Source organism: Calonectris borealis, chromosome 24, assembly GCF_964195595.1.
Source record: "Calonectris borealis chromosome 24, bCalBor7.hap1.2, whole genome shotgun sequence".
Lineage (NCBI taxonomy): Eukaryota > Metazoa > Chordata > Aves > Procellariiformes > Procellariidae > Calonectris > Calonectris borealis.
Window position 1 is genome coordinate 6,651,749 of NC_134335.1, and position 28,000 is coordinate 6,679,748.

The 28,000-nt window shown below is 42.4% G+C and overlaps 1 protein-coding gene across 2 annotated transcripts in view; it reads right to left on the bottom strand.

Annotated features, from left to right (window-relative positions):
* The window catches only part of BARX2 (BARX homeobox 2), a 65,978-nt gene that overhangs the window by 22,052 nt on the left and 15,926 nt on the right, over nucleotides 1–28,000 (bottom strand). The gene's annotated exons all lie outside the window — the stretch shown is intronic.

Here is a 28,000-nt window from a genome sequence, read left to right on the forward strand (position 1 = left end):
GTAATACCAAAGTTCAGATCACTGGTGAGTTAATGGGAGTCAAACAAATCGCGCCTAGGCTGTACTAAGCAGTCAATATCTGTGAATAGATAATAGTAATGCTCAGGTTTTATATAGCTGTCAACTGATTTTAATGCATTTTTCCAAGTCGTAACATGACTAATTGTGCTAATATTAAGAAGGGAGAAATAAGGCATGGATCACAGCAATCAGTTTTTTCAAACGTATTAAAGCCACAGATCATCAACTATAGCTATCAAGTTGTCTGCGCTGCTTTCGTGGTAGCGTCTTTGTTTACTGATGGGGAAGAAAACAGGCAGTACTTTTTTCCTAAGCTGAGTCTGTGCAATAGAAGTTCTATATCAACGTTTATCATGGTTTTATCCCTTTTTCCTGATTAACACTGCTGGATGGGTATCACTTTTACCCTTCTCTGAAGGACGGAAATTTCCATTTCATAGTCGCAAGCTCTTTAGAAAGTGTTAGCGGAAGCTATTAATTGATCCTGCTATTAATAGAAACGCATAGAAAACAGACAAGGATATAAAAAAGGCGAAACAACCATGAAAACTCTGACAGCACAAAAGAAAAGGAAATAATTTGCCCAACTGAGTTTGCCAGACTAAAAACCAAGTCCATTTAGCCAGCTGAACAGCTCTGAAGACACTCCGACATTCCTGCGCTAGCTGTGCATGCAGTCAAGTCGATCTTTTTCATTTCCACCCATGTCCCATTTTCTGCCCTTTCACTGCTCTGCAAAAATCCAGCATCTCCATCCACCACAAAGTCGTTTCACAGAGCCTAAGCGACGTCGTGTCCTTAGTTAAAACAAGGATCAGGCCCTATCTTTCATTTTAAACACAGCTGCTTACGAAGACAGAAAACAAACCAGCCCAACCTCAAACCCTGCAGAAGTCCTTTCAGCGCCTGGCATTGACTGGGAGATCGTCTGTCTGTGGGGACGAATTTAGTTCACTCGGAGAGACAGGAATGACCCCAGCTAACAGCTATTCCCTGTTGTATACACAGCTCGCCACCTCCCAAGTTTTTCCACAGATCTCTAGGGATGGCACTTCGGATGCGGTGCTAAAATCTCCCAAGACAGCCTTCCCCGTCAGACAAATGCAAGCCAGGAGACCCTCTACCTGCCAGCTCTGAGGTGCTCCGAACAGCAGGAGATGCCTTCACCCTGCTGGAAAAGGGACAGGGAGGAGAAATTCTGAGGGCAGAACGAAAAGGATCAAGCCTGAATTTATAAAAAAAGTTTACATAAATTGTCTTAAGGCAAGCTTGTGAATCCCAGTTTAAAAGATAATCTCCCTAGATGATAACCACCGTACATTGTTAAACTTGAACGTATTTGTAAGTCCACCTTTTTACCATGTAGGTTATTTCTTTTTAAATAATATTTTGGATGCTGTGCTTTCTTCAGCTGGGACAAAGATGAATATCCATAACCATTACACTTTTGAGATTAGCTCATGTAAAAGTTTCAGCAGTTTATGAGCTGATACTTACACAAGTAAGCTCTCTAAATCCTGACAATTAGATGAAACACCACCGGGATTTCTACAATCTCATTTCAGTCACCTTTGCTGCCTCTTCTCATGCGATCGCTAGCCAGCTAGTCTCCGATGGCCAGAAATACATCTCCAGCATCAATTGCTGTGACATCTCTTCAGAACAGACAGGTGCTGCAGGGGTTAGGCACCAGCCTAAGGGGTTAGCCGCAAGAAAAAGGGTTTCATTAGAGCTATACAAATAAAATACTATCAGGCTGGGATTTCGTAAATGCTTTCGTTTTAATGTCATTTAAGTGTTAAACTGCCTTATAATAATGTGCTTTTAAATGTTTACAGTTAAGGCATAATTGAATTTGACTCATTCTGGCCCTGATCCAACTTGATTTAATTGACTTCAGTGGGAGTTGGATTGGGCTCTAAGTAATTTTAACTAAAATAATCCATCAATTGTTCCTCACCCACTTCATCAAACTCCTTCCCATCATTTATGATTGCTCTGTAATTTATTGCAACAAGGTGAAACCAACCCTTCTAACTTCTGGCATGACTTCGTGTCCCTCACTGGAGAATTTCACTACCATCCAGCAACTTAAACCAAATCTACTTAAAGGCAAAAGAGCACAACGAAGAGCAGACGGCAGAGATCCAAACTGCCTAGTACTGTCCTCTGCTGCTACAGAAAACTTCAAATACCAGCTCCTCCACTATTTAGTCACCACAGGAACAAAATGAACTGTTAGCAAAGCTGTCAAGAGGAGGTTTTGAACAAAACAGAAGGGTGACGCAAAACGTATTCACAAACTCACGCAAATGTTTTGTGGCCAAAAAAAACCCACCCCGTTTGCTTCAGACTTCTCATCATTATATTGTATCAATGATTACGTGACTCGTTTCTATTTCAGGGGGACTCGTCATATTCTTCCTCTTTGAGCCACCTGAATAAACGCAAGCCAGAGCACTAGGCCTTCCTAAAGACGTGTAATGTTATGCAATTATAGGTACCTGATACGTACAGCATGCAAGTAGATACTTCCCATAAGAAAGTATCACCACTGCTAATTTTGCTTCAAAGGTGACAGGTTAATCTGTCATAGAATACCCTATTTAAGTAACCACAAACAAAGCACACACGTTTCTCTGTCTTGTAAAAGAAAAGGAGATGCTTTTATTAAGGCTTCAACCCATCTGTGCTTACACAACAGTGTTTTGGTTTTTAATGTATAAACGTAGGCAGCTGTACACTAGATGTGGCAATAAGTACCTATACGCTCAAAGCTACAGGGACCTGTTTTTTCTTCAACATTAGTTCTGAAGATGTCTATTAAAATTTAATTCAGATGAAATCCAACCTCCATAAGCTGAAATCTTACAGTTAAAAAAAAAAAAAAAAAAGAATTTGCATCAGCAGGAAAACTAGCCATTAACTATCCTGTAACTTGCAAGATAATCATTAGTAGAAATATCCAAAGCCAAATGGTGAGCCAGGTGTTTAAGGATGACTTTATGACTCCGTTGAAAACTCTTATTTTGAAGAAAATCCACAAAATGAGTAGCGAGATTATCTGAGTTACAGGGCAAACACAAAAGCTTCCAATTCAAATCCTTCTTTGCATGAGTAGTCCTGTTGAAGTTAGCCAACTAACTACATGAATAAAAACCACTGGCATGTTAAAGAATTTACAAGATAAGACCTGAATACGCACATCCAAACACATTTTAAGGTCATTGTAAGGTTGTTGCTCCAATCTCACAGGAAAAAAGAGCATATGTATTTGCAAATTTTCTGTCATCACATTTTCAAAGCGAATTTTGTTTTTGTAATATAGGAAATTTCTGGAAAACTGTCTTTCTCCTTCTTTCAAAAGGAAAAAAAAAGGTGATTTTTTACAGAAAAATGAAAAAAACAAAAGCAGAGATTTTGTCTGGGAGCTGTTAAGGGTGGCGTTCTTTCAAGTTTGTGTTTTAGATAGAGCTCAAATATTCTGGAAATAAATACTGCCAAAGACATAGTTTTATAAAAACCTTGTACAGGGAAAAGACTGTCTTTTCCCACTCATCATATATACCACGATATTCTTCTAGAAAATGTCTTCTTGTTTTTACTGAAAGTCATTTCTTCTTACTAAACTATAGATACTTGTGCTGTACAAAAGTGCCAACTATGAAGAGGTATGCACAGGCCAGTCAAAAAAAGGAAATTAATTGGGGGCGGGGGTTGGTGTGGGTTATTTTTTTTAGAAGGAAGAGATGCTGGACTGCTTTTCCGTGTGGCACACTTCAGAGAGAGATTTACACAGACAACTCACTGATCTTGACCCCAAGAACTCTACCACCCTCATGAATTCTCATCAGGTAGCTAGGAGCAGAATCAAACCTTTAGCATCCTCATGGCACACGCTCTACCAGCATCATCCAGACCCCGCTGGACTCGTCCCCTCCGGAGGCCAGGATATGTTCAGACGACATGTAAGAAGCAGCAAATATATAACTTCATTTGCAACACCGGGATGTACCCCAACACCTGTCCGAAATATTGGCAACTGGTAACTTGGTGTTCTTCTGAGCTGTGTTCTGGCCAAGAGAAATGAGGGAGAAGATGCCAAGAATCAGTCAGAATGTAAAGTTACATGAAAGGAAGATGGAAAATATTCAGTATTTACTGTGTTAGCCAGGTCCGAACACCAAATCTCTATATATTTTTAAAGAAGTCATTAACGTGTAGCTTTGGGAGTTTCACATCACTCAACAAGGGCTAGAAGCCTCTCTGCTAGATTCTCCCCAAATGCTAGGAACACAAGAAATAATAGATAACTTGGGGGGGAGAAATCCATCTCCAATATTTCCCTGGATGGTAATATTAATATGACCTCACCATTTATTGCCGCTAAGCTACTCTGAAATTCTCGCATTTGTCTTACCCACGCAATCGATGGTGGGAGTGATCAGACACACGGCGGCACAGAAACTCTTCCTAGCAGAGCGAGAAACATGAGCAACGCAAAGAGGGGACACTTTGCTGTGTAAGGCAGCGTGAGCGGACACGGTCGTGCCCATCAGCAGGAGGCGTAACTTGGTCTGTCTCACCTGAGCAGTGCAATGCTGTGCTCCGCTCCCCACCGGGCAGAAGTCTACATAGGACACCTACCGCCCAGCTCCCATTAGGTTGTTCTTGTGATCCTGTTCTGTCACGGACTTTGTCTTGACTTACAGAAATGCAGCTGAGATCACAAACCAGGTCCTAAACTTTCCAAGGAACTATTATTTCCCAGCAAACGAAGCTCCTGTTAACACGTTCTGGCTTCTGCAGTCCAGTTGGAGCAATTCTTAAATAGAACTGACTGAAAACATTTCATTGTAACTTCATTACATCAAAAAAGAAAAAGAAAAAAAAAAGAAAGAAAATTTTGCAATACAGAAGGTAACTTCATTGCTTTGCCAAATGTCTCATATAAAAAAGGAAAGCATTCGAAAGTTTCGTTTCAGCCTTTAGAAGACATGTTTTCAATATTTTATTCCAGATCAAGTATTTTCTCTGATCTGATTCCCCCCTACTTTTTAAACTTCTAACTTGCCAAAATAAATCTAAAACATTTTGTTTCACTCTGAACTGAAAAGGACAAATGATTATTATTTCTTCTATCTACAAAACATCCATTTTTCTGACTACTTTAGTATTTCTGCTTTGATGCGACGAAATTTTGCATACTGTCTGCAAATGCAAAGCCCAAGTTTCCAGTTCCTCCAAGCAGGGCTGCGCAGCCACCTCTAACTGGACAAGGCGTCAAGGGAATGAGCATAAGAAATAAGTCATCAGAATCAAGAAATCAAGATCATCTGAGCAACTGTGAGCAAGAGCAGAGCCTCTCTCTAGCCCAGTAAATGCCAGCAGTGGATTAAGAAACAACTCTAGCGAGCGTATTGAGCAAGTTGTCTACAGAGATCAGCTCCTGATGTCAAGATCAATTCCAGATGATCAGCTCTGCCATCCATCGCGTACAGTTGCGTGCAAATCTTCCTTCCTCACAGGCTTGCACCGAGGGCATGGAAGCGACTTAAAGTCAGAAAGGCAGAATTTCTTTCAATCATCCAAACCTGCTTACAACACTCCTATCAGCATTAAATCCTCTCTGAAGGTGGATCAACGCTCCCATCAACACACCGCCAAAATCATGATACTGCGAGCTCTCCTTCGCTGTACTCCTAGCTGCAAAAATCAATGTAATGCTCAACACAAGTAAACAGAAGAAAAAAACCAAAAAGTCTCCTTAGCTACTGCTCTGCTCTGTTCCCTGTAGCCTGGCGAGTTGACTGGGAGCTTCACGCAACTCATTGGCTCAGAAGAGTCTCACTTCTTTTTCCCCCAACTTCCCCAGTGAAGATTCTTGCCCTTGCTCATACCCACCTAGTACTGAAGGCAGCAATGCTGGGGGACATTTATTCTACCAGACAAGTCTTTCTTTTCCTGCATTTTACAGCAGCAAGTTGAATAAAAGTCATAAAAATAATAATCAGAACAACCTGAGGGCTGTGGCACTAGGTCTGTATTGCACAGTCAGCCTCCATGAGCAGTGTCCAAATTGAGGACGCTTTTTACAAATCTACAGCATTTAAACCTAAACCAGCGTGTAGATGGATTTAAACTGTGCTTCGGTGCAAGCCGTGAGGCTTTAGAAAATAAGGTGTAGGTGTCAATTTTCCCAGTGGAATCCCACATTCATTAATACCTCCTATTATAGCATTCCTCCGCAATGCTTATTCATGCTTAACCACAACCACAATGCTGATTACTTTCCACGGTAGGTTTTATTGCAATCACCGGAGTGTGATTTTCTGTTTTGTTCCACGTAGTTTTGCCTTTCATTAATTTCTTTTATTCGCTATTAACTGTATTGAGATACAGACAGCAAAATTCAGTCTTGATTCCAAACTTTTAGGTACCTAGCATTGAAACTTCTTTAGAGCCAGATTTCCCTACTCAGTCTAAGTGAGACCTGTTTTCAAATTCAGACTCTGATCTGGCTTTGCTTCTGAAATGCCACCTCTAATACTGGATGTAATCTGACAGAGAAAATTGAGAGACTCTTCTCCGAGCATATGGTTATTATTAGCCAGCCCATTATTATCCCTCACATGCCACTTTTTGGCATTTCTGAATTTCGTTTTCTACTAAGGACATCAAAACATGTAAAAACCAAGGCAGACATCCTGAAAAACACCAAGCTCTTTAAAATTAAATTTTGTGCCCGATCTTCAGCTGTTACAGATGAATCCACTTTCAAAGCCTATAGCGTTTGTTCAGTTTACCCCGGCTGATAAGCTGGTCTTCAGCGTCATTGCTACAGAAAGACTTTTTCTTGTAGGGCTAAAACGGATGGGGAGTTATTTGGCTGAGAGTTTTGAGAAAACTCAGACTTTCCCGAGGTTGCAGCTGAATAAATCATGCTACAGGAGCAGGGAGAGAGTCCCGACAGCAAATTCTGACTTTTCTAGGTTTTCAGAGCAGCGCTCCGAGACGTCAGCGTAAACGTGACTGCATCTTCTGCGATCTGCATGCAGTAATGTCATCTCTGAATTATCTTACATTATTAGGAATACTTGATAGCTTCCCTAATACTGGATCAGAGGCACCTACAGAAGCAACACGTCCTATTTTTCAAGATTAGTAGATTTCCTTTGTCATTTTGCCTTTACTTTTTGCTGTTAAACTACAGAATTATACTGATCTTTGTAAGCTAAACTCAATAAATGTAGGCAGTTTTCAGAAGACTTTTTTTCTTGATACGTTCGCACAAATAATCAGAAAAAAATCCCAAACAGCATTGCAGCAATGTAGATTTCCACACAGAGACACTTACAGCTTTGCAATTTAAGTTGGCACCTATCACTCTCTGCTGCCGTATAAACAAGCGTATTCATTTTGGCCCGCTTCCCTCAATGAATACATTTGGGGACACAGGTCTTTAAGGGACCTCCTGAGTCATCAAGTCCCAGCTCCTGCCATCGCAGGCACACGTTTAAGACATCTAGGTCTCCTGAGCACCTGCTTCACACACCGCAAGACCAAAACTTGTTCCACAACCTTGTAATAATGACTGGGAAGCCACAGCAAACCCTGACATCTGCAGTGTACTGGGGGATGGCGATTCAACCCCAGCCGAAGATGCAGGGCTGACGGGAGGCCGGGCACACTCGGGTTCACGTTTGCCTGGTAGAAGGTATACCCACAACTTTGTATTTGCTTTATTTAACAGGATTAATCCAGCTGTTACGTTTCAGATAATGCGCTTTGAACGGAGGGCATCTCATTTTTCCCCACATTGGGACATACGCTACATGGATTCCCTTTTCCTTTCCCACAGTGCCCTGCCTTCCCCCAGGAACTCCGTAACAGTATCCGTTTCATTTAAAGGAAAAAGGTTCAGCAAGTATTTGAGCAACAGAAATGGCTTCCACCCCAATTTTAAGTAATGTCCCAGAGCAAATTCAAACCTTGCCCATATCAAGGCCTTTTTGAACAGAATCAGAAGGAATCTTGTTGTAAGGTCACACATAAAAACTGAGCTGTTTTAAGACGCAATAAATCTGCTTTCTTGTCACGGCTTCCTAAAAAGGCTGACAAGACTGACTGAGGACCAGGAGTATCAAAGCTCACACTTTATCGCACAAGCAATGATTCCCCACCAGCCCCAGTGGTTGCAGGTATTGCTAGGTTTAATCCAGAAAATATCAAATATACCAGGAAAATGACAGCTAAAAAAACTTTGGGATAAGCAGTTCCCAATTTCATCCGAAGACATAACAGTAGAAGACAGACAAAAGAACTGGAAAAGAAGAATTCAAGTTTTGAACAATTCTGTGCTAGATACCTGCCTATGTTAAAACCCCAATTGCACAAATACTGAACAAGGTCTCAACCTCAAAAAAAACCCCAGCAAAAAAACCCAAATCCAAAAACCCAAAATAATAATTTCAAGGAAGCAAGTCATAATTATTAGTGTTCTTTAAAGGCAACTTGTTCCACAGACTAGCAAGCAGAGTAGTAAACTTTCAAAAAGATGTGAACAAGCTGAGAAAATGAAGGTTATGTCCACCTCCAGAAGTTGTGGCACTTTTAAATATACACAGAGCAGTATAATCTGCTTTAACACAACTCCCTTACACAAGTGTAAATATTTGATATCAAAGTAGCTAATTCTCTCAGAAGACAAGTAAAACCACACCGATATAAGGCATCTTTGTAGCTGTAAAACTTATGTCCATGCAAGACGCCGTTCTAGTATAGCTACTGTAGCCGATAAAAGAGAAAGCAGCACAGTCCTACCCGAGATATGTATTGGTAAAAAACCCTGGTGTAGAATGGAAATAAATTACACTGATGCTCATTGGAATTTAAGTTATAAATCATTAGGATAATTTCAAATTTGAGGTATTTTGATGAGCTCCAGAAGGGGTCCGGGTAGAAATGAATACACAGCATAGATAACAAATAATTTGCACTATGAACTTTGCTAAAATAAACTGAAAACTCATAAAAAGCTCTCTCTTGAAAGAGGCAAGGCGATTCTTTTTAATTCAGCCATCTTAATTTAATTGGGATAGTTGAGAAAGGACATGCAAGACCAACATTGTCCATTGTCAATACGCAATGTCACAAATTCCACTATCACCAGGGATAGCACACAACTTCCACCCCCCACCCCGGCCATGACCACCCTGGTGTTTATTTTTCAAGCTATTTTAGTTACTTTGATAAATATGATACATTTCCAGTTTGACCTCATAACATCATACACTGACTATGTCCTTTGATTCTTTATCATGCCCGTAACTACAAATATGGCATTTGGATTTAGAATGTATCGCCAAACCAGGATTTTAAAAAAATCCAGGAAACAAACCAGAATCTGTACAGACTCATCTACAAATATTTTTAAATTGAAAATTGATGTGAAGACAATTTGAGAAGTGATTCCTATAGGACTCTGCTCAGTCAAAAAGCGACCTTCAGAAATCACTGTAACAAACCAAGCACAGTATGCATTAACACTGCAATCGTTACTTATACAAATTAATTAGACATGACATAATATGAAAAGCCAATAAAAATACAAATATCATGAAACAAAATAAATAATGTTTTCCCTAAGTCATCACAATCCAAAAAGTCATAAATCAAAGAGGTATTAACCACTATCTGAAAATATTTGTTTAAATATCTTTTTTTTTTTTTGCTTCTCATAATGGCTCTGAACCTAGGCGTTTTGTTACGGATTCAGTATGAGTACAGCCTTGTTTATTTGGCTCAATAAATGCCACAATACATGTTCATACACCAAATTTTAAGCTAATGATGGATCGTCTTCACAGGGAATTGCATTTTTCTTTCCAAAGAAAGATTTCAGCTGGGGCTCGTTCCAAGCTCTTCGCAATGGGAATCTCCCCAGTGAGATCGGCCAGCTTTGCATTAGACCTCCTGAATGCTCCTCACAACTAAAATGTCAGTCTTCGCCTTCACGATGCACAGGGAAAAGTCCTGACCGCTCCTTCCACCTCCCATTCCCCTCTACTTCACAATTTTGTTTTGTCCCAATTCAGCTGCACAAGCATAAATATTTAGTGTTTGATCAGAGCCAAAAGAAAAAATACTTTCCATTTGGTTACCAATGTTTTTTTCTCTTCGCTTAACAAAGGATGTTGTTAAACACACATGTTGCACAACTACAACATCTTCTATCTTGCAGCTCCAAATAAATTATAAAGGCATATCAGACTTCTCCGACTTTACCCAAAATGAAAGAACTATTAACTCTTTAGCCCAGGAAAACACCTACAAAATTTGACTCCTGACTCAAGAAAAAGCTGTGCTGCTGAAGAGAAGTTCAGCTGAAGTAACTAATCACTCATTATTGTTTCAAACACTCCCAAGCCCCAGCTATGACTATACTGGCAAGGTAAATTTCTGTGATTTAGATCAAGATTAATTTCTTTTAGACCGCAAAGAGACTGAGTGCTCCCGACTGACTCAAGAGACAAAGGAAACGCAAGCAGTAAGTTAAATGCCATAGTGCTGTATTTCTGCAGTCTTTAGTCGCTAAGTGGTTTGGGGGTTTTTTGTTTGTTTTGTTTTTTTTTTTTAAAAAAACCAAACAGATTTGCGTTGGGTATTTTTCAAATTCTTTCACATTTAGTTATCTTTTGTGGTATTGTCCATTTCTTAGACAATGACACAATTTCCTCTCTTTTATAGTAAAAAAAAAATCCCATTACCTAATACATATAGGCTTCAATTGTACCTATAAACCTTTGAAGGCTTACAATTTGGAAGCGTGGACTTTTGTAGCAGTTTCCTTTATGGTTTTAATCCCGCAAGCAAATCTCTCTCTGTACTTCACCTCTCAAGCACTGCAACTCCATAAAGCTTATTCCACTAGAAGCAGATATTCACAATCCACCCTGACACAGGGATAGGCCAGAGCTTGGGCTAGAAACACAGTCTTGAGGGCAAATTCATTAAAGATCCCAGGCACAGAGAGAAATAAGGCTTTAATTGAACAGTAACCACAAGAGTCATGCCAGTATCGCTCAGAATCCACTGCTGAATCATTTGAGGATTATTAATGATTATTTAATGAATACATATTAGTCTTGCAAAGACAACGTTTGTTATCCTTGACACAGAACTACATATTAAAAAAAGTCTCTCTTTTCTCCCTGGGGGGTAGTGAGACTCAAAACAGCTGCTGGGAAAAGCCCCATCCATCAAAAATGTTAAGGATCCCTTAGCCTAAACGTGACATTCAAATCATGGTTTTCGATGCCAAATTAGTCGTACATGCTTCTGGATGTTGGTAAACATTCGGGTTAATATCCCTTTTGGGTGCTAAAGGGAGCTTTCTTTTGTAATGCTTCCTCTTTCTGTACAGAAGGAGATGGAAATCTCTTTCCTTTCCCCCTGTGGAAGTCCCGCCATTGGCTCCGACGGGAGCAGAATTGGGCCCTCTCTGCGTAACTGCAAGCTGCCACGCACTGAAACCGTTTGGGGCTTTCATGCCTAATTTGGCCAAGCACAGAATTTCACCATCTACAGTAGCAAGGGATCAGCTGTGAAAAATTCCCTTGTCAGCAATATCTTGATTAACCACCAGATCTTCTTGTATAAAAATACGTCAGCGATTAGTTAGAGAAGGCAAGGAACGTCACGCGCAAATTGATCGGAAGAAATAAATGTTATATGAGGATCACACTATTCATGTAACCTCTTTCAAAAAGTTGGTCACCATGGGTCTTAATTCTGATCCGGCTCCTAATCGCTTCCGGATCTTTAATTATTAGTATTTACAAAGTAAATTTTGAGGTTGGAGGAAGTCTTATGCTTGGACCAAGGGTTTACTGTCCTCATCAAATTCTTAGGTAACCTAACAGCAAGTTTTATATGAGCACAGCTCCACTAGGACCTGAAAAGTTCCTTGTTACTTATATTCAGCTAAGCATTAAAAACAAAACAAAACACCAAACCTAAGCCAAAGTGCAGGCCTTGAATTTTTGAACACAACTTAATACAAACACAAAATGAACATTCCCAAGAAAGAGAAAGGAAAAATAGAATTTTATGGCCTTGAAATATATATCATTTTACCGGGAATTAGTCCTTTACAAATATTTTTCTAGAGTTAAGATTTTTTGAAGAACGTATTTTTAAGTTTCAGTTTCATCATCGGATTCTCTTAAGACATTAGGGGTCATCATTGGAAGTGTGGCCTTATGGGAAGAATATAAGTCTGGAAAACTGCCTACTTCACCCGAGAAATGAAGGATCTTTTTCTTTTTTTAAATCTGGAATGCATTATAGGAACGATATGTTTACTTTTAATGTGCATTTTTAAAAGCTCACATTACACCAATCTGTTTGTGGAATTTAATAACGCACACAGTCAAGACCCAATCGCTCATTTTGTGGCATTAGAATCAGTGGTATCTGTCCCGGACAGAGATCCATTTGTATGTATTTATTTGTGGTGTCTACGTCTGCAAAATCAACACAGATATTTTCACATAAACTCTGTTAGAAATAGCCTAACTCGTTTCAAGGGAAGAGAGAATTTAGGGTAGAAAAAATTATGTCTCAATAGCAGTTCTTCCCCTTTTTCAAATTTTCTATTAATTTCTTTCTACTCTCACAGATGGCAATGAAAAAACCGCGGATGGTTTCAACGAGCACAAGCTCAAGGCCGCTTTCTACTAGAGGACCTGTGCTCCCGTTAACTCATTATCGCTTGCATTGGTTAGTTATTCGCGAACACCCCGAGGAAGACAGGCTGAATCCCACCACTGCACGCCGAGAGGAGCAATGTGGCCCTGAAGACTTTCAAATTACATCCCTGGAAAACACAGGCAGCGGGAGCAAACACAAACCCTTCCGCTGGGAAACGGGGCGTGAAAACTCGGGTTGACGGCAGGGACTTGGGGGAGCCTCCTTCGCTTCAGAGGAGCGGGACATGCCCCAGCGAGGTAAGAGAGACTCGGCTTGGAAACGCTGCCTGCGCTCCCCGACTCCCCACCCCGACGCATCCTCCAGGCCCCTGGCAGGGGGCTGCTTCGCTCCCGTTTCCCTCGGGAAAGCCCCCCCCGGGCTTCGCCCGCAGCGGGGAGCGGTCTTACCGGCGCAGGAGTGCAGCGGCTTTGGCCGGACCAGGAGGGACGGGCAGACGGAGTAGAGGGAAAGTTTCTCGAAGTAATCGCAGGTCTCCTTGGAGAGGATCTCGTCGATCATGAAGGTCTTGTAGCGCCTCCTGCCTGCCTTGGAGCGGCCGGGCTGGCAGTGCATGGCGGGGCCGCCCGGGGCTGCCAGAGCTGCGGCCGGCCGCGCATGGGCGCCCGCCGCCTCCGAGCGCTGCCGCTGCCTCCCCGCTGCCTGCTCCGCTCCGCTCCGCGCTGCTCCGCTCCGCTCGGCTCCCCCGCTATATAAACCTGCCGATAAGCATCTCTCCGCGTCCTTTTTAGGACGCTCCGGCTGTCAATCAGGGCGCCCGCTGCTCCCCGGCGAGCACCATTGTTACCCTGCGCCGGGCTGGGAGGATCCCGCCGATCCTCTCCCCTCCCTGCTCTCTATTTTAAGATCCTGGGGTGTGTGTGTTGCTTGCTTGCTTTTTTTTTTTTTGTGCAAAAACTGGAAATGTTCCAGATTGGGGCTGGCTTTTTTCCCCCCCCCACTCCTTTCTTCTCTCTCCCCCCCTTCCCCTCCTCTAGCCTGTAATTAGTTTAAAAAAAATTAAAAGTGCACATCCCGCAAATGCGGGCTGCTGGCGGGAGAGCACTTCTTCCCGAGCCCCTACAGCTTTCTCCGACCGGCATCAAACCTACTCCCCAGCCGCAAAGTGCTGGAGAGCGGCAGGGGAAAAAAAACCTACTATTTATAGGTGCCTTGCTGAAGCAAAGGCAGCCTTCTCCGGAGCAGCGTTACTCAGTCCCCGGGCTGCTCTCGCAGCCTGAGAGGATTTACTGGCGGATGGCTCCTTGTCTCAGCTGGATTTTTGCAAAGATGAGCTTTGAGCCCCTTCTGCCGAGGACGGACCCCAGGCAGCCCACTGGGACACCAGTGGGTTTCCTCACTCCACCAAAGCTGTTTTTTCATCGCAGGCTGAGCCCTGAGTTTTATTTCTCTGCTCTGCGGCCTCTCTGCGGCAGCTCCCTGGATTTGCAGGGAGGACTGCTACCAAATGGAGATTTTAGTCCGCTGAGAAATTATACCGCGCCCCGTTTGGAGTCAGCGTGGTTTAGCGCAGGCATCACCGGGACACCTTATTCAGGGGAAGGCATATCAGGAGGAGTCCTCCCGATTTCAACCGGTTGCTACATGGTTTTCCAGAAACCACAGCAGCTCGCAATTATTTGTGGCTGCAAACTTTAAACGGGTAAAGAGAGGCTCATTATGGAAATGTGCCAACCCCCCCCCCCAAAAAAAAAAATATTTGCAGGCTTCATACAAGGACTTAAGTATAATCTGCAAAACGTTATCAGCCATCATTTAGTTTTCATGCTTTCGTGATCCAAATGGCAGCAAACTCTTATTTTACTATTAGAAAACTCAATCTGTTTTTGCGGAAACAACCATCTCAAACTCTCGTAAATGATTTGAGCAACTTTTATTTTATTGATCTATATTTTTTAAAAGCCCTCAAAAATCTATAAACTATCTTTAATCTCTTTTGTAAAAGCACTATTTCTTTTTCCATTACAAGTATCATTTGGCTCTAAACTTCAGAGATACGTTTGCCCATTTGGAGAGCCCTAAACCCCCAAAAAAAGATACTCGCATTGTCCGCACACTGTCAAAACTGGAAGGCAGACACAAGGAAATATAATACTTTTAATATATCCTTTGAACTTTTTTCTTAAAAAATCGTTACATGGTTTTAAAAAACACGGCACAGCAAATTATATTAAAACAAAGATAAAACAAAGTGTTTTGCTCATTGAGCCATTGGAATGGCATTCTCATTTAAAATAAATTGGTTGGAAATGGTTTTACTTCTTTTTATGTTGAGAAACTAAAGCGATCTTACAAACAGCAATTTAACTAGAATGACAACAACCACTAAGGAGTTCGAGGACTTTTTTCTCCTTGATGATATAACTAATTTTAAAATACTTAAACTGTTGCTAAAAAAACTACAAATATTTAAGGAGATTTGCTGACTTCATTATGAATGTAGCTTTATGAATACTCAATTCAGACATAAAACATTTCAGGAACATACTTTCTTTGCTTTTTTTCAGACTTTTTTTTTTCAAGAAAATAAAATAATTACCAGTAACATTAACTTAAGCAATTGCTGCTTGCTGATAATTATTGCAAAGAATATTTCTGAAGCAGTGTCCTAAGCAAGCTATTGGTTTAAATCCTGAAACAGCAAAAAACAGCGGCAAACGGCATTTTGCTCCACCGTGTTTCCTCGGTGTCTGGGCAGTAGCTGCAGCCCCCCTACCCCCACGCCAAATTCATTTTGCATTTACTGGCTTCGCAAAACCTGACAAGACGCAGCAGAGAATGCAATACAAGCGCTGGAAATCAAAGTGTCTTCCATGAGCCTGACTAGATCCAGCCCAGAAACCAAGAGGGGAAGAAAACCGTCGTCTCGTTTAACTCGCACGCAACTGACCGCAAGACAAGAGTCTCCGCTTGCCTTTAAATGTTTCTTTCTCACATCTGAAGGGCTGGATATCTAGAGATGTGGGGCTGGCACCTCTGCCCGTGCTCTAGAAACACCGATGCCCTCGCCGGAGCCCAGGGAGATGAACTGGCAGGTGGGATTAGCATACCCTGGCATGTCTCTAGAAACTTTTTCTTTTATTAATGAATTTTTTTTTTTTTAAAAAAAAAGTGGCCGGAGCAATATGGTGGGTTATGTCGTATGAAACACACACTGGCTGTCAATCAAAAAGGGGGTGCTTTGGTCAGGAATAATCAGGGGTTTTGTTTCCAACATTAATGAAGTGGCTGGAATAGCAAACATCTGCCAAGGGGACTCAAACCCCGAGCAGCTGTTGGAGCCCCCAGTACTCTTCCCATGTAGGACAGCCTTGCTGATAAGTACTTCTCCCTGAGGTTTCTCTAGCGGTTGAGAAATGGGGCCGTACGGGAGGGTGGAAAGCAAAAAGCACGTTAGGAAAAGTTTGGAGGGCAGAAGACTTGACGCAGTTTGCGTGCTTGAGCCCAGCACCTGCACTCCTCAAATGGCAGCGTGACAGCAGGATTTCTACACGTGCCCTTTTCCAAGAGGGAAAGGGGAATTAATCCAAGGGACACGATCCTGCGATTCACTGACTGAAGCTATTTTTTTGTGTGTGTAAAACCAGTATCAGAACTGAGGAGGAAAATAGCACTGCTCGGAGCTTGTCAGTCAGCAAAGGGTTGTTGGTGGTTAGGTGCAGGGAGTTCAGCCCTGCACCAGAGGACTGTAAGTAGATCCTCCAGGAGGGCAATCATGTTCAATCAGAAAAAGATGTGGCAGGAGACTTTCTGAACTCAGGTTTCTGGAGACAATGTGTTTTGATTTGGAGACAATTTGTGCTACCAGGCACTTTTCATGCAGTACTGGAACCCCACTGGTGCTATGCACTTCGGGAAAATGATTAAGCACCTTAGAGTAGACTTGTTTAGTCCCAGCACAAACATTATCATAAGGTAGTGATTAAGGCCATCGGAATTAAGCTGCTGCTCTATTACTAGATTTGTTATTTAGGTAGTACCCAAGTACCTGGCTCTGCTCAGGGAAGAGTTAGCTGGTTGTGATTACTTGTATTTGTACATTGCCTAGCACACTGGGATCGTTTGCCTAAGGAGAGGAATTCTGTCTGATGGGTTTTCAGCTCACTAGCTTTCACATTTAAAGAAGAATTTAAAATGCAAAAAACCTATTTTTTTTTCCTGCCCATTCTGTCGAAAAAGTGCCAAAGCCTTAAAGTTGCATTGGTTCTTGTTCTGAATTCCTTTTTCCTTATCAAAAGGGCAGAGATACCTTTCGCAAGCCCCTGACGTTACCATGTTTAATCACTAGAAAAGTCCCTTTTCCAGTGAAATCCAACCACCTTTGAAAATAGATACATAGAGACATAACCAATCCTGTTAAACACCATCACTCTGATCTTAAGTGTATGCCTTTTTCAGCATGATATTGGGCTTGATCCAGAATAGAAAAATCCAATGTGTGGCTAGAAACAGGGAGGCACAATTTGGGCCAGTGTTTTGCTCAAGGGAAGCATATCCAGAGGCTTTGTCTTCTCAGCGTGAAAGGTCTCAGTGCATGAAAGTCCCTTTGAGTAAAAGATCTCAGCATCCATCTCACAGAAGTAAAGAGGGTTTCTCATAACTGCCCGATGCCAGAGAAAATAGCATTACCCAGGAAACCTTTTTTAAAACCAGGAAAAGAGCATAAAATCTCCCCCCACATGGACACATAAGGTAAACCCAATGAGCCCCTTAGTCCTCTATGTTCCCCTGACAGAAATGCTTTTTGAGAGAAAGACAGAAAGACAGTCAGACACCTCTGAGCAGGGTCTCTCTCCCCCAACCTCCGGCAAGGCCTCTGTAAAAGCAGGATCCCATCATAGGAGATGGAAGAGAAACTGAAACGTTTGTTGACTCTGAACTTTACCTTGGCCCCCTTGCTGATGGCAAGATGATACCACTGGGCACCGAAGTGTGCGATGTAATGGAAATTGCAGAGCAGAGAGGTGATTGCCTACGCTCATGCACTCCGTTGACTTCAGGAAGCCGTTGCTTCCAGCTTATCTTTACAAGCAAATTTCACTCCTGGCCTAAATGACTGCAGAATAGGACTTCAAGTCCTTCTGCTTCAAGTTCAGCAGTTTCCTTGGAATTTTTTTTTTCCAGCTCCCAAGCTATGGAGCCTATCTCAAATCCTCACAATTACATTACTTCTGTCACCTTTAAATCTGCCTGCAGCCTCTTTGAGTGTCAAAAGACCTCACTCTGAGCAAGACTCATTCTCCTCCTACTCCCCCTGCCCCACTGTGATGCTGCAGTGTTTGTGCGAGCCAAACCAGCCCTGGCTTTGCTAGCAGGTTTTGTCCCTTAACGGACAGACTTGGGCTTATGGCAGCAACACTACAAAGTAGCCCCTGACATGGTCAGAATAAACCAAGGCTTGAGTTACCTTCTTCAATAAAATTACACTGAAAGCTTGAACTATCAATTGCGACACCTTTGTTTCGTTTCTTGCTCTGCCACAAGCCCTAAACCTAATGTCCTTTGCTTAGAGCCAACTTTTAATCATCTAGAAATAGAGTATAATGGTACTTACGTGAGTGAAACCAGTGGCTAGTCCCCATATTAGTTAAGATGCTCTGCTTTAAAGTACTAATACAGCTAATAACAATTGTTTTTATCAGTGGTGGTAGCAGGCTCAGAACGCACAAGCCAGAAAGAACTCAGCACACAGATTGTAAAATTCCTTAGCAAGGAGGTATAGATATAGTTTCAGATCTATGTGCAGAGAAACTGAGGCAGAGGCTCCTTCTGTTAACCCTCAGGACAGAAGCCAGACCTCACTCAACATCATGCACTCTCCAGGTAGAGAGCACAATCCAAATCCCAGTGTTTTCCTTCCGTGACCTCATTTTTCCCCCACAACAGCACTGGGGGCTGAGACAGTGTCTTGCTATTTTTCCAGTTACCTCTTTGCAAGGACACACAACACCTGAGCAGCTTCTCCTTTCCTAGGCTCTATTGCTACCAAAATCAAACCAGATCCTGCTATTGGCAGTGGTTGGAGTGGTTTCCATGAGCTCACCAAGCACGTTGCCTTGCCACTATGCAGGGCACCAAAGAACATACTAAAACGGATAGAATAAATCATTATGAATCCTGAGACAACTCACTGGCAGAACTGAAGGCATTTAGAGAGATATTTATGGGGTGGCTCTGATTTTTTGGGTGTTGTATAGATACCACGTACACCTGAGTTTATGCCAAGAAACATATGCCATCTTTCAGCAAGTGGGGATTTGTTTTTTCATGCTATAGCTAAGAGGCTAGAATCCGGACTTGTAAACTAGGGCTAAGGAGTTTGGGAGCGGCAACCAGGAATGCAAAGGAGCGTTCTGTGTCATCCTGAGCAGTAAAACACACCGATGGGACTTGCTGTGGAGCAAAGGTAGCAGATCGTACTGGTCACGGACAGGGCCACTGCTGAGGAAGGAACAAAATCCTGGAGAATATCACAAGAAGGCAACTGTTCCTGCTACTGTCCTAAGCACAACACCTGAAGGTCCAGTTTGGGCTAGACAGATGTGCCACGTCCCCTACTATTCATCCCAAATATTAATGGGACAATAAATAGTGTTTTCCCCATGCCTCCATTTCTCCAGGGAACTCCACACTGCATAAGCATCTCTTCCTCATCACCCTACCCACATTGCTGTCCTCTCCAGGATGCCAATGAAAACAGGGACACCTATTTTAATATGGCCAAGGTAACAAAAATCTCATTTAAAACACTGTCCTAGAGGGACTGGAGCCAACGGTAAGGGGAAGTGTCTGATCTCATGAGAATGAGAGTGTTTGGGATTGGAACATCTTAAAAAGCTCCCCCAATTTTTGGCATGGAAGGCTTCCCAAATCTAACGCCGCTTCACTCTTTAATCCATACTCCAGCCTAATTTGGATGAGGATCCACATGCAAATGCTCACTGCTTCATCCAGCTTTGCCTAAGGCCAATTATTTTTTGCACAAGGCTTGCTAAATCTCTGCCAAGCTGGATGGTAGCGTGTTAAAGAAGGAAAAATCAAAATATTGCCAACTCCTTCTATAAAAGGGGCCAGGATGTTTTGGTGTTCTGTGACTGATACTTTATTCATTATGCACAAGGATTATATCTGTTTGTTTTCTTTTTTCCTACAAGACAATTTACCTGAAAGCAGAAAAGAAAAAAGATCCCAAACCAATAGACCAGAAGAATGTCTCCAGTCTCCATAGAGACACCAGAAAAACACCACGATCATGTGAGTTGTACACAAGAAGCCTATTCATACTGGAATGGGTGGTGTTCCAGGACGTTAAGTAATTTTGACAATCTGCCACTATCTCAGCCTGCAAGAAGCCCAGAGGGAGTTATTGATGCCATCAAGTACTGATCTTTATAAATGGTTTCTAGACAGCCTTCATCATTCTGGGCTCTGCAGGACCCCAAATCCAAACCTGCAGATGGATCTTAGCACAGCTATTGAAGAAACCAAGACCACCATCCCCAGAGAGAGCCCAGATGCTGTGTCCCCTGCACGAACCGCTCAGGCTTCCCTTCCCAAGCAGGCTGCAGAGAGTCAGGAATTGCCTGCAAGAAGCCCAGCTATCACAGTACACTCCAAGAGCCCAGGTCTCACTCTTCACTTACCCAGGCACCATGCTGCTGCAATTCACTGGTGTAGATAGACTCACACTTAATTAATGCAAGGACAAATAAGGAGAGACAGGGGCTCTGGGAGTCAGTAAATAACAGAGCATACCAGAATTTACTGTAGCACTGCTGGGTCGCTAGTGTTCAAAGGTAAGGCTGAGACTTTCATTGCCTAACGCTAAGAGCAGGGCAGAGAGATTTCCAAGAAGCAGAGCCTGCTCATGCCTATAAATAGATTCATTCTTTCTAAACAAGGAAAGAGCAAAACCTCAGCTACAGTGAAAAACCCCTTTCAGAGGTTCTGGCCAAATTTACTCTTCTGAGGTAGCCTGCTCACAGGCAAAGGGCTTGCTGTATGCATGGAAGCCAGCCAAGGCAGGGTTTGGAGCTTGAAACACAGAGGAGAGTCTCCCTCCTATTAAAAGTGCCTAATTTGGCTACCTACAATGCTCAGTGTCCTTCCTCCACCTGCCACAAAATCTGCATAAAGTTCCTACCAGTGGAACAGCTCAGGAATCGATTTCGTGGCCAGAGTTGAAGAACAATGCCATTCCCAGAAGGATTTGTTGCCTGGATTGCAGCATTGGGTATTTCAACATCAGCTAGGAGCCAGCACAGAGCTCTGAGGGTTCAGGAGCACTGTATTTGGGGGGCTCTGCCCAGACAGCTGGACTGCCCGCGGTACACTCGGATTCATCAGCCCCAGCTCAGTCAAAACTACTTGTAACACTGAATCCCTCAAAGTAGCCTTGGACTAAAAGATTTGGCCCTGAAGAATGACCTGTCTGCACCAGGGCTGTTCTAGAAGTAAATCTGTCACGCTCTGGATTGCTTAAGAACAGCCGAGGCACCCACAGGGATCTGCAGTCAATCAGGTTGTGCCACTGCTCACCTCCACAGTCACTGGCTCTGCCTCGCTTCCCTTCTGTTTGCTGCAACATGTTTTCAGATGGAGCTTTTTGGATGATCCCAGCTCCGTGCAGGGAGAAGCCCTGCCCCCAACCTGGGGTTCAGACAAAACAGCTAGTACCTATGAGGAACAGGGAGAAATCAACTATAATTCAATTGCCTTTGAGAATAATTAGGACATTAAAATACACATAGCTGTTAAGACCCTGGTGCCAATGGTTAAGCCACAGAGGTTTTACTGTGTTATCAGTGTAAGTGGGGGAGTAGGACATCAAACAACTGGTACATGTGTCCAATCCCCTTGCTTTTAAGGAGCACCTCCAAGTTCCTTGATTCAGATGTCCCATTTTTCTGTCCATAATCTCAGCTTTATGCTTGACCCTGAGCTGTTTGTCTTCTCACCTTCTCTTCTTGCCTGCTCTCAACAGTCCTTTTCCAATGGCATTCTGAAAGGCCTTAATCCATATTGCCATACAGGAAGAGAAGGAAAAGAGAACTCCAGCTACAAAAACAGAAGGAAGGCTCATCTGCCCCCTTTTATAAGAAAGGAAGGGTGCCCACGCCCCTACATTTCCACCTGCAAGCACTAATTAGGGGTCACTGTGCTAAGTGCCATCTGCACTATAAAAAGGGCACAGGACAGTCTTATAGAGACCTGTAATAGTTATGGTTGCTGGTTATACTGTGGTAATAACTCAATATTAATCTCAGAAATTAAAACTGAAATGTTCTAGCCATTAAAATAGGCAAGGTCAGCATGAAATGAGTCTACATAGACTATGATTGCACAATATGGGCTTAAAAGGATACCATGGAGAAAAAAGTCTGAGACCTTATGGTAAGGACATCTTACTATAAACAATACTTTATTCTTTCCTTTTTTCTCAATTACTAAACTTCAAAAAAAAAATGTATCTTTTAGCACTGAAAGAAGAATGTTCCAAGACTTAGTTTCTGAAGTCTTACTAATTCACATGAAACTTTACTTTCATCAACCATGGATTCCTGTTGTACGTAAGAAAGCTCCTTATGAGCTACAAGGGGTTAGGGAGCACTCTGAGCCTCCTTAGTCTTAATTCTTCTCTGCATCCTATTCTGTGCTTTTTATATTAAAGAAAATGATTATTTACCACAGTTGTCGCTCTGAAGTCTAGAAGAATACTAAATGCCTAAGAAAATACAAGCATTAAAGTAGGTATGTACATTGGCATGTGGAAGAAGAGTCAAGGCTTATAGAAAGTCTTCTATTAACTGAGTATAAAGAAATTATTTAGCTGCAGCTGAGAATAAACCAAGATACAGAATTTCTCATAGTAAACAAGCTTCTTTTCAACTTATTACTACCACTTTGTAACCTGTTAGTGATTATTAGTAATGAAATAGCTTATTTCAGCCTGTTCTTTTACCGTGAGATGTCTGCTCCGAGAATGACAGAAATAGGCTTTCTTCCCTGATATAATGGAGTAGAATAACAAAAAACATATAAAGGAAACATACAGCATCTCTGCTACAATTCTTCCAGAAAAAAATTCTGGGCAGACATGAATGGGCAGCTGGGGTGAGAAGGATGGGGCTGACAATAAATGGTAATAGCATTACTAGACAGAAAGCTTGACAGTAAACTAGCAGGTGTTTCTGTCTCGGTGTAATGCCTGAACATGGACGTTTGATGTGCAACTAATTCCAAACTCAAGGGCATGCTTTAGACACCAATAAGCAGAGCTAACCTCGCTGATCTGGGTAGAGGAAAGCAAGTTATCAACTTCATGTACATCAGCCAGCTTACGGCAGCTCTTGGTCCATTCCAGCATGACAGTCTCCTGTCTTAGCTTTGCCCATAATCAAAGTAGCTTGTGGATGCTGTAACAGAAAGTGAGATGGGGAGCTCAGGGCACTTGGGCATTGGAAGCATGAAAGGAGGTGTGAGAGCTAAGAAGCAAAGAGAGCTCTTAGCAGGAAGGAGAGGAGGTTTGAATGACATTGCATGTTGGGGGCTGGCTAGGGAAGATGGGGCAGGAGGCAGAGGGTTAACTCCAGTAGCTGGTCAGTGTCCCTCTTTTTTTCTGCTGCTTCTTTGACCTGCATTGGCCAATCAACATCATCCCTGGCATACTACCTTCACTTCAATCTTCCACTTGACACTTGCCATTAGCCGCTATGTTTCTGCAGGCACTAGTGGGAAAACTCCCAGGGTCTTCCAAAATATTAGAATTGTGAACAGGATCCAGTTTAACAGATTAATCCTGTTCCATTGCCTGCAATGGGACTAAACTGATACTAGATAAAGATCTGTCTTGTGATCCAGATGAGGCAAAGCTTGAGAATAATTACCAGCTAATTAGGTCTCCATGGTCCAACTGTTCTCTTGGTTGAATCAGGATAAGTAACTGGTTAAAAATAAAGACCTGCTCTGAACTTAGAGCAGCATCCTTGTGAAAAGTCACTCCTTTAAATTTCCAGTGTGATTTTTTTTTTTTTTTAATAAATATATACTAAAGGCACGACAATGACAGCCTCAATCAAGCAAAGGACGGTGACTTAAGGTGTACTGGTAAGCCACAAATGATTGTTGGGAAAGGCAAAGAACAGGTTAAAGGTTTTCTGTTCCTAACTCTTTCAGCAGAACTGGTATGAGCACACTGCTACAAGGTGCTCCTGTGTACAGAAGTACAAAAAACTCTTCCATCTTCCAAAGGGCTCTCTTGATATGAGCACTACTTCAAGCAGAGAGCAGTTTTGTTCGTCTGGTGCCCGGTTGTCACTTTGTACAGATAAGTAACAGTAGATATGCAGCCCGGGTCGTGGGCTGGGATAAATCAGGCTGGTTCTGTTTGCTTCCGCAGGGCTTAGCCAACTTATATTAGGAGATACAGGTCTCTTGGGCAAAGGTACATGTTGTCAGCTGCTGCTTTCTGTCTCCCCTGCAGGGAATTTTTGAGGACTTGGTGACTGGAACCCAAGCAAGCTGTGGAGCGGGTAAAGGTGGAGTGTTCCTGGGCTGGTGGTATTTGTGAACATTACCCCATTGCGCTTTACAAACAAATAAATGCGCTCAGCTCTAAAATGAGCACTCGTAACTGTTGTCATCCTCTTCTATTTGCATTATTTACAATATTATCAAAAGACAGACCGATGAGAAGTCCTGGACTCTTTCTGACCCTTTCACACTGCACTGCAAACTTGAAGAGCAGCTTGCAGGTCAGAGAACGAGCAGTCTGTCTTCTGTGACAGACTTCAGTGGGATCTCCAGAGCCTTGCTTCCCTTTGATTTGGAGTCGCTGTATTAGTGGTAGGCAGAGGTAGGTCAGCACAGCTTCGCTAATTTTTCAATAAAGTTATCAATATCGATCAGCTGCGAATCCCTGTTTTGCATATCCTGCTGCTAAAGCTTGGCATTATTGTTGTGGTGGGTGCTGACAGTCTATCTATCTGAGGCACCGATGAACTGGTCATTAAAACGCTAAGTTTTGAGAAGACTGTTGGTTCAACTCAGGGTGGTGTGTGTGGTTAGAATAGACAGCACCATAGAAACCCAGATGCTGGCTAAAGAGGCAAGAAAACAAATGTCCCTTTGGTCTGTTTCAGCCTCGGATGCCATCCAGCCCATGTTCAAACATCCAGACAGGGCTGCTGTGTTCTCACAACCGATTGACTCTCCCTTTTGCAAGTGTTGGGTCACAGACATGCGGGTTATTCATGTTAAAAGACAGGCAACACAACTCTTCCATAAAAGTCCAACAGACAGACACATTAACCCCTATAATCCCTTCCTGTGGTGTATATGACGCCACCTAGATTTATTAATTAAACCCTGTTATCCGGTGGCCACTGTCAATTAAGTGTTTCCTTGTAATGTGTATAATGAGGGCTCATTCATTAGCAAGTGTTTCCATTACATTTAAGGCTGTGAGTCTCTCTGAAGATTTCTCTTCCCCAAAAACAGGTACAGAATTTGTTGTGGTTTGAGATTCTGGGTGAAGGGAGGGGATGGAGAAGTGAAAAACAGGAGAGACCGGTGATGGATCTGTTGCTAAACTGAACAATTAATAAATGATCATTGCTGTGCTCTGGGAGGGCACGGTGCTTTCTGCAAACAACTCTCTTTCAGGAGATGGATGCAATTCCTGGCTCTGCCACTTGCCAGCCCTGTGACCCCAGAAAAGTTGCAACATACCCCTACCTTTTTTGTTGCTGTTCTCTGCTTAGACAGCTCTCTGGAGAACTGCCTGTACAACTGAAAAGAAGCAGCCTTACGTGTGGGGCCTGCATCTTGATCAATGCTCTGAAATGTAGCCTCACCGAATAGTCTCTTCAGGTGGCCAACAGTGTTGAGGTCTGAAGTGTTTCTGACTCAATAACTCATTGCAAGATTTGTAGTGCCGACACTCTTCTTAAAGGACCAGCTTCCTGAGTTTTGTTGCTAGAAATATAATTACATCTCTGGCAGATATACTCTGACTGCTGAGAAATGAAACCACCAAAAGACTGAACAAAAAAGCACAAGATGCTTCTTTCAAGCAGGATCTGTAATAATAAAAACTTCATGATTTTAAATGAGTGCTTGAAGTCCCTTCAGACCTGACGTGATTTTTAGATCATTGGGTTTTGGTAAAACTGATCTAATAGAATAATTAATCCGCTCTGAATGTTACGAAGAGTTCTTTCCAGCAGCTGCCTCAAGAGAAAGAAAGAAAGGACTAACTGAATCCAGAGCTTTTATTAAGTACATGCCTGCCAGTTGTGCTAGAGCAGCTGTTGGAAGATGGAGCTACAGTTCCCCCTTCTGGCAAAATTGGCAGTTGCAAGTCCTTTTTAAAAACGGGATTTGAATTTTTAAAAAATTATATATTCAATTAATCCAAGGCTGGGTTAAGGCTCCTTGTGAATAAAGCTCAAAGCTAAGTATGTCAGACAAATCACAAAGTCTGCGTGTCAGGGAAAAAAAAAATAAAAGCCTATGTGGAGATAACTGACAAATAGCCGAAGAAATTAAACTCAGCCAATAACTTGTTGGCTAACTTAACCCTAGTAATGGTATTATTAGTGCTGCAGTGGTGTTATGTCTTTGTAAAATGATCTCAAAACTTTAAATTTACTACACTGGCAAGAGAAAGGGAAGCCTCTTGTAGAGATTCTTTAGTTGCCAGGGGCCAGTTGCAGAGCCTGGAAATAGATGGGAGTGGAAATTTGGATCTCAGGCTGAAAAGTTACTGGGTGGTGTCCCTATGTTGTTCCCTGCTTGTTGGAGCACTGCAGTAGACTGTTGTTCCGTGCCAGCCCTGGGGAATGGGGTCGGCAGCAAATCCTGAAAGAATCCCACAGAAAAGATTGGAGTCAGATGTTCCCCCTCTCCCAGGTCCTCTGCAGCCAGACTGAGTGAATGAGCTGTTACCGTTGAGCACATGGAAAAGACAACCTTATCGAATCAAAATCACTGGGAAAAAAAGACAATACCATCTGGCCACTTCTGAGAGAGCTAGAGACCATGCTGGCACTATCTAAGGCAGACTGTACACTCATCCTTCCCCACGCATTCCTGGGACATTTCTAATCATAACTGTGAATGGCATCCCGCAGTGTCTTTCTGGGATCAGGTTCCCCTCTATAAATGCCCAATCCTGTGTTTGGAGGCAGCAGAGCTTCAATTGAAGTCCGTTGAAACACAGCCTGACTCACTACTGTCAGAGCTGGTATTTCACGGAAGGCCCATTAATAAAGGTTTTAGTGGAATGTAATTTAGACTTTCAGAGAATTGTTGCATCTATGCAAAGTTGCATTTTTTTAAGGAAGCCAACAAAAGACAGCAAGGAAAAAATGACGTATTCCTTGTCCTTTCTTCTGAATCGTTCTACAGTAACATATGTATATAATCAATTATGAAGAGCAAAAAATAGGATTATTTTTAAGAAGCCCACTTTACTTTTTTCCCTTTTTAGTGTCGGCATGTTCACACAGTTCAAAATGGATTGAAGTGATAACGAGTAACTCAGTACATGGCCCTGTCTGCTCAGTTTATTATCATGCATTCCTATCTGACTATCTAATCTAAGATGCTTTTAAAGGACCCATCATCAAAATATCTAAGTGCTGCCACAGGATCTAATTACTAATCTTCAGGAAGAAACACTGGCTTTGCTGCAAAGTTGCAATAAACCCCCCTTAAACCTTTATGAAGCAGAGGGGCAGAAGGCTGCAAAGCATACGTGTATAAAACATAAAACTGTCTTTCTTGTGCATAAGTCTGTGAGCAGTTGATGCATGACGCAATATAAAACTATTGTTCTATCAGAAACGATGGTGTTATTTTACACTGCACGAGACCATGAGTCATTAAAACTGTGTTGTACCATGTCCAAGAAATGGTTTATATTGGCCTGTGTTATTCTTCGCTTTCTTTATTGGTTGGCTTTTTTTTGAGCCTGTTACCACAGAATTTGAGTGCCCTACAAGTACTAGTGGATTCACTCTCACAGCATCCACAGATCACACAACACTATCATTTTCTTTACATGTGGAGAACTGGAGGCAAAGATGAGGGATGAGATTTGTCTAGGGAAATAAGAGTGGTTTTCAGGGCAGCACTCCAAATGCAACCAGATGTCTTGTGTCATAGTCCTTCCCTGCAGGATCTCTACTCATCTAAATAAAGCATT